The sequence below is a fragment of the Apium graveolens genome, chromosome 6 (genome assembly GCF_009905375.1).
Source record: "Apium graveolens cultivar Ventura chromosome 6, ASM990537v1, whole genome shotgun sequence".
Lineage (NCBI taxonomy): Eukaryota > Viridiplantae > Streptophyta > Magnoliopsida > Apiales > Apiaceae > Apium > Apium graveolens.
Window position 1 is genome coordinate 6,412,787 of NC_133652.1, and position 8,877 is coordinate 6,421,663.

Sequence of the window (8,877 nt, forward strand, 5' to 3'; positions counted from 1 at the left end):
CTGTGTTTATATACTACACAGTTACAAGATATATTCTAATTGATATGGAATACAATTCTGTCTCCTAAAATATATCAATCAGATATCTTCTACAAGTCTTCTAGTCTTCTAACTCTTTCCATGCATATCTTATATTATTTTAGTCCAGATCTTCTTTTCTGTAAATCAGCTTCTTTCCTTATCCGAAAGTCTTCCCGCACTTAAGTTCTGATATGACCTTAAGTTCTGATATTAAGTTCTGACTTCCAGTAAGTCCTGATTTCAGTAAGTCCTGATATGTTATGTTGTTAAGTTTTGAAAACTAAACACAAATCATATTAGACATGACATCTCAAATATATCTAACAATTTACAAGCATATGTTTTATATGTAATGTGATTTAATATGCATTTTATGTGATTTTATATGCATTTTTTATGTGATTTTAAATGTATCATTAATATGTGAATTTATCTGTATTTTTAAGTGATTTTAAATGCATTTTTATGTAATGTGATTTACTAATGCAAGTCGTTTCATCGATTTGTTTTTTTCATATTGGCTAATATATTTTTATTATTTATTTTAGGATCTTTTTGCTTGGATGTTGACATTGGTTATGATAAGTCTTGTGGTGTTGGCGATGGCGAGAAAAGGGAAGGGGAAAGACAAGGAGCCGGAAAAAGATAAGGGGAAGGCAAAGGCCAAGGGAAAGGCCAAAGTCGTGAGTAAGAAGGCCAAGGGCAAGGGTGCAAAGGGAAAATGAGGGAATTTACATTTACGGGATGAGCCGACGGATTCAGATTTGGACCCGAATGATCCGACTTGGCACATAACAAGTGCGGAGGAGCGAGAATGGCGAGGAAGGCGACCTTGATCACATTCGAGTGGTATATATGGAGAGAAACCGCCATTGAAGCCATATCGCATTGATATCTCCGATGGACAGTAAGTTAAAAAGTTTTTAAATTGCATTATTCCTATATGTTTATATTTTTGGTTCATTGTTCAATATTGTTATGTGAATTGTTAATGTTTATTATTTTCTTTTGTTTAAATATAGTATTGAAGATGATACGGCTAAGAAAACGCTTTTGGCTATGATTCGGGAGAAGTGGCCTCTTGAGCGTTACACTTATACCGATATCGAAGAACGTCACCCGGGTTGATTGAATGCAAGAGTTAAGGAGTTTCAAGTAAGTTAAAATTCAATTTTTTTTTGTAATTGTTATTTATTTCTTGATTTTATGATGCATTTATCTTTGTTTTTTTTGCAATTTTAGAAATATTATAGGCATCTTAAGGGGCAAAGCCGTTCAAAGGCCCGAAAAATTGTGGAAGATCACATTAAAGTGACGGTGCAAGGTCATTCAATAAAGTTTGGGAGGTAATATTATTATATTCCATCACACACACATACATTCACGTTCACCATATTTAATATAATCAACTAATTATTAGGACGTGCTAATATAAGTTGTTTAATATTTTGAAAGGTTTTGACGAACAAAAATAAGAAAAAGCCGACGAGACTCGAGGTGTGGGATAAATGTCATAGTAAAGTTGGATCCGATCCGGAAAATCCCGTCTACACTACACCGGCCGCCATGCGTTTTGCGGTAATTTTTATGTGATTTTATGACCATTTTATGTGATTTTAAATGCATCTTTAATAAGTGAATTTATATGTATTTTCATGTGATTTTAAATGCATTTTATATGATTTTATGACCATTTTATGTGATTTTAAATGCATCTTTAATAAGTGAATTTATATGTATTTTCAAGTGATTTTAATTGCATTTTTATGTGATTTTATATGCATTTTTATGTGATTTTAAATGCATCTTTAATATGTGATTTTATATGTATTTATATGATTTCAAATGCATTTTTATATGTGATTTTATATGCATTTTTATGTGATTTAAAATGCATCTTTAATAAGTGAATTTATATGTATTTTCATGTGATTTTAAATATATTTTTATGTGATTTTATATGCATTTTTATGTGATTTTAAATGCATAGTTAATATTTGATTTTATATGTATTTATGTGATTTTAAATGCATATTTATATATGATTTTATATGCATTTTTATGTGATTTTAAATGCATCGTTAATATGTGATTTTATATGTATTTATGTGATTTTAAATGCATTTTTATATGTGATTTTATATGCATTTTTATTTGATTTTAAATGCATTATTAATTGTTTTAAATGAATTTGTAGGAACGATAAGCCGCCATTCTCGAGCGCATGCCCGTGGAGGTTACACAAACGGGTGATCGGGATGAGCCGTTGGATTGGTGGATGGAAGCCTTGGAGGTCCCCAAGGTACAAGGCCGAAAAAGAATTATGTGGTGGGGTTCCCCTAATTTTTGACCTTCTTGTTTATTTATTTGTTTATTTATTTCTTCTTTTTAACTAGTTTAATTAAACTTGTGTATCTAGGAAAAAAATCGGCGTGCTATGGAAGTCGATAAGGATTACACGTCCGAGGATGAGACCTCCGATGACGAGGACTTTGATGATGGCGGAGGTGATGGCGGTGAATCGTCCGATGTTGATTTGTCAGATTAGTTTACATTGATCGGTTTTAAGACTATTATAATTTGATGGTTATGGGATGTAATATAATATGTTGTGATGGTTTGATACTTTGTCGGTTATTTAGGATTGATTATAATGATGTAATGATATGGTTTAATCCTCCGGTTATCGGAGTTTGTGAATGTTTGTGTTGGATTTAATTACTATGGTTTAATTGTGAAATTTACTAGTGCGAATGATTTTAAGTAGTATAGTTTAATGATTATCATTATTGTTTGGTTGTGATTGGATTGGATTTGTGATTGGTTTGTGTATTGATTTGGTTTGGTATACAGGGACTGCATAAAAACCTGCAATTTTTTTTTAAAATCAGACCTTAAAACCGACCGAAAATAGGCATAACCGACCACTTTTGACCATTACAAAACCCAGGAAACCGACCGTCAAGGGACATAACCGACCACCTTCTTCATAAAACCGACCGTCTCCTTTAGAGGGTGGCCGGTTTTAGGGCGGTCGGTTATGACATTTAAGTTAGCTTCTGAAATAAAACCGACCGATGTGCACAGTTTGACCACGGTCAGTTATGAGTTCCAGTCAACTTTTTAAAAATAGACATAACCGACCACCTACGGTCGGTTATGACTCAGTGACGTGGCAACACGTGTGCACACGTGTTGCCACGTGTACACAGTGACCCCACATTTGAATAAAATGCCCAGACACTTAACCGACCACTATGTTGGTCGGTTATGAGGGTTAAGCCCGACCAAAAGTCATAACCGACCAGGCTAAAACCGACCATGACTTGTGGTCGGTTATGACTATTTTAACCGACCGTTTTGCCTCTTAACCGACCGTTTTGACGGTCGGTTTTGTCCTATTTTCTTGTAGTGAAACTACTACATGACTTGCAAATGTTTATATACCATTATATAAAAACTTGTTATAATAATAATAATAAACCCCTGTTGAGAATTTACTAGTGTCTCTCTTCCTTTTCTTCCTCCAATTTTACCATTTTAAAAAGAACTTGTTCCACCCTCATGAATTGGTCTTTAGACATTGTTTCCCTCTGCAAAATATGAGCAATTATTTCTGATAAAAGATTACCAACATCAATAACATCTTGACCACTAGCAACCTAACATCATAGTATTGGTGATCACATATATCAAAATAATAGTGCTAGTACCTAATGTAATATATATCGAAAGCAAAAGTACTTTTATTTATTCTATTTTTTCTTCTGCACATATGGGATGATCGGTTTCATTTCGGTGTTCTGGTGTAGATATTTGTAAAATGTCAATGATTTTCTGACCAAACGGCTATATAGCTGAAGTTATAAGAATCCAAATAATGACGACTAATACTTAATTTAGTAAAGGTCAGACATGTCGATTGAAGACTTACATTCTGGTGTAGCATTCAGAGCTGCACATTATCAGTTATCAACTACAAAATAGAGTAGAAAGTCACAAGATTTAAGAACATAACATAAGAATCTCCAAACAAAGACGAGGGTGCAAATATTGTTTCATAAGTCTGTGTTAAATAATGACGACTAATACTTAAATTAGTAAAGGTTAGATATGCTGATTGGAGACTTATAGCCTGGTGTAGCATTTAGAGCTAATATTCAAAATTGCACGTTATCAGCTATCAACTACAATATAGAGCAGAAAGTCACAAGATTTAGAAACATAACTATAGGAATTTTTGAATAAAGACGAGGGTGCAAATATTGTTTCATAGGAGTGTGTTGTGATTGCTTTAAGGCAGCTGCATTCTTTTTAAAAGATATAAGGTCCTAGCAAAGGTAGTTCATTTATTACAATACTAAACAATGCAACAACATATATAACTATATTATACATTTTAACACTTAGTTTATTGAAATGGAACACATCTAGGATAAAATAACATAATAACCTATGTGAGGTACTGGCCATTCTCTAGTAATCATCAAAATACCAGTCTACTGTCATTTCGGATGTGAAATGTTAAATCAAAAAATTTTGTTTTACAATGAAATTTCTACGTTCTTAATCATGCCGTAAACTTAAAGTTGCAATTATTTATGACATATAATTACATTTATATATCTTTTACGAAAAGAAAACAAATTGTAAAATGCAAAGTTCAAAAGTATGGATATAGAATACATAATATTTTTTTATGTTAAAAATAAAAACATCTTTATGGGCAATTAAGGATCCTTCTATTTTTTCAACTTCGTACCGGAATCATTATTGTCGTCAACTTTTGTAAGTGCTAAGCACTACAAGACACATGTCAAAGTGTATTTCTCAAAATGTTGGATATTGAAATATATCTATATTTTTAACTTGGAATGAACATAGTTTCAGAATGATATTCTTGATAAAATATCATGTATTTTTATAATATTTTCAGTGTGTTAAATATTAAACTGGTCACTGAAATGGAGCTCATATATCATTTTGTTCACCGATCTCAACAAGTTATTATTTGCAGTCACTTAAGGTGGTCTAATTATCAGTTTTTTCAGCTTTTAATTTTAAAAATAAGTGTAAATATATTTAAAAATTAAAAAATAAGAAAAAAATATGGCCATTAAAACTATATACAAAGTTTTGTTCTTATATTTTATCTTGAAAAAGGACATAAAAAAGTTAATTTTATTTTTAAAAAACTTTAGTACGAGTTTTGTTAGAAAATAAAATGTATAGTACTTAATAGTTTATTTAAAGTATAGTAAAAATATCACTCTAAACAGTTTATACTCAATGATTGTTTAGACTTTTTAGTGATGAAATATTTTTTAGTGTTTCGGTTTTTTCAGTCTTTGATGATTCTGGTTATAATAGATATTTTTGATAGATGTAATCTTTAAGTTAAAGATTTGTCGAAACTGATTGTAGTTTGTGTATGTACAATATTTATGGGTGTATGGTAATTGAAACTTGTTGTATTTTGAATCGACAATGTTTCCGTATAACGTCATTGACATCGTATTAAAATGTGCGTACAAGATTGTTATATGCATAACAACGACGTGAAGTTAAAAATATATGTATGTCGCATAAGATATGTATTTGAGAATATGTTATAGTGATGACCATATTGATATATGTCATACATGGATTGTTTTCTAGTTATAGGGATTAATATATCATGATTTAATCATTGACGGCTTTTATTCGTGAATGATTTCAACCTTTCTTCATATACTAATTCAATAATATTATTAATTTATTTTTCAAAATAATTTTTATAAATTCGACTTAATTGTCATAACTATTTGTTTGAAATTTTAAATCCTTTTAGAATTTTATGAAGTAATTCCTATGACATTTGTCGTGATTAATATGATTATATTTCTATAAATAGTATAAAATGGATCCAATCAAATAATATAATTTAGTGTATTTATATATATTAATTAATTTAAATTAAATTTATATTGTTAGTAATAAATTGGGATAAAATATATCTATTGAACTATTGTATATATTCCATTGTAAATATATAATACTTGATTTCAATTTGATTAACCTTGTTTCATATCGTATGTATTTAACAAAATATTATATATATGTTAACTAAAAAAATATTATATAAAAATATAATACAAAATAGTAAATATAAAAGAAAAAATATGATTATAAGGTACTAGTAAGTCTCAACAATTGAAATATACCATATATTTATTCGTTTAAGGGTACACATGCCAACCTAATTTGTGTATGATTAACAAACACATATGATTTAAGCAGTATAGTGGTTAGAACTGTTGCAAAGTAAAGTAATTGTAAGACCTATGTTCGATTTCCTAGAAAAATATTTTTCCCAATAAATGACACATACAAGGGTAAAATAGTCATTTCAATGAGAATAAAAATTCTCATGAAATTTATCACCATTTTCGCCTATTATATTTAAAAAGATGAGCTTAATCTCACTAATTGAAATCTAATTTATAAACTTCGATGTATACTTCTCAGATAAGATGGATGATATTCAATAAAACAATTAATTATAATGCTAGAAAACCAAAAAAACCAAACCAATGTGTAGTGTGATGCAGGACAATAATGGGAAAGAAGGATAATAGAATAAACATAATTAAAAAATTGATATAGTCCAATAATTCTAAGATGAACCAACAGCAGAAGAAGCACAAATCACTAATTAACCCTATAATTTCTCAACCGCAAAATGGAGGAATATGAGTTGACCGCAACCCTAAAAAGAGAGAATAATCTCTATTCAATAAACAATCAAAATCCTATAATGATAGATCAAAACTACTTAATTTTATAACCACCTGGTAGAGTCCTAGTACTAATATTAATAAAACTTTGTACTTAATTTAAAATAATTTTAACTAACTACTTATATAATATAAATAAATTTTATATTCAATAACAATTAATTCAAATGGGGGATATGATTACCCTGAAAAATTGTGAATGCCTATCACTACAAGGATTTTGCTATCCCACAACAGTTTTTCACCGTTGTCTAACCTCAGAATTTCCCGTTGACTATCCAGCACTCGTCTGATAGTATATCAGACAACACTTTTTTTAACCATTGTTGGAATAAGTTAGCACACAACATATATGAATACTTGTTAGAATGTAGAAGAGACAACACTACAATGTGAGAACCATTGTTGAAAGAAATATAACACAACAGTTTCCAGAGGTATAGACAATGGGGAATTTATGTTGAGTTAATGTTTTAAATATTGTATGTCTGTTTCAGACAATGGTAATTGTAATTACCTATTGTCTCAAAACTTACCAATAATTGTTTTGAAATAAAACTTTTTTCTAGTTTGTTTAGACAATGGTCTATATGAGGTTTCCATTTAACACCATTTAACAATGGTATGCAAAAACCATTGTTTGATGACTAACCAGACAACTATTATAATAAACACTTGTTTGAATTACACAACATAAAGGCCAAAACTGTTGTCTCAGACTACAAAAACTTAGTTTATTAACAACGGTTTTGAAGTGTTGTGTTTAAAGACGTTTTACAACAGTGCATTTTAAAACAGTTTTCTGACTTGGTAATAGAACATCAAAAAGACAACACTTTCAAAAAACAGCTATAACTGTTGTTATAGAACCCATTAGACAACAGTTTTTCATGTCAAAGAAATTCACCATTGTCTGTCAATTTTGGACAATGTTTTTTTTCACCGTTATTTAAGAGGTGTTGTCTGATAGCAAAATCCTTGTAGTGGCTACCTTGCGGACTACTACACAATATGATAAAACCCCTCGGTATAGCTGTAAATAGGTCTCCGTTTTTCCAACTTTTTTATATGCATTAAACAAGCTGGAGTTGAGGATTGTGCATTGCTGTAAAAAGTCATGATCATAAAACTGGAGTCATCTTGTGGCCTCTAGTGACCACAACAATGATATGAATCTTTATTAACAGGAGGAACATTGATTCAATTGTTATATTAAAACTTTTGATAACTTCTGACTGGTATTTCCCAACTCTGTTTTCTGAAATGTTTGACCCATAAGCATTCCAAATTTGGCCATCATATCACCAAAGATCGACATTGTCCGTTATGATATTTCACCAGATATCCGAGCTGCTATGCCTGCATACATTAATCCATTTATGATAATGTAAAAATAGCAATTGATGGATCAATACTTCTGAGTATACCTTTTATCATTAAGTATCTCATGTCCTGCACCATGCATACAAAGTACCACGCATACAAATAAACAAAATATAATTTATGACTTCCTAATTGCTATTTCTTGTTCATTTTGCGAAAACATGATTTTGGACAAAAGTGACGCCTAGGGGACTCAACAAGATAATATAACATTCACAAGAGATAAGTTATCACAATAGTTAGTAGTGCAAAAGATTATCAAAATCAGAATAGTGAAAAATGGTTCATTGTAAGAAAGTTTGTTATAATTTTATAAATACCATTTCAAAACTATGTTAACTACAGATCAACAGAAAACAACTACAATATGCTTAATTCCATCAAAGTTCTTTGAACATCATATCAGAAAGTACCATTGGTCATCCGCTGTGCAGCAGCAAGCTGATTCATCTTCCGAGTTTATGTGATCTCCAAGTGAGTTTTGCCAGCAATCTCTTTGACATTGTCTCTGCCTGGCGACATTTCTCATGACGATCATCATTACTCTTGCTTATTAGAATCAAGAATCGTGTGTAACACCCCACTTAAACAAGTAGAGGGTACACAAGCTAAGCCTTATTTATTAATGGAAGCAAAAATAAGCTAAACATAATTTATTAAAATAACAAAAGTTCAAAATATCCAAAATAAAGTTCTC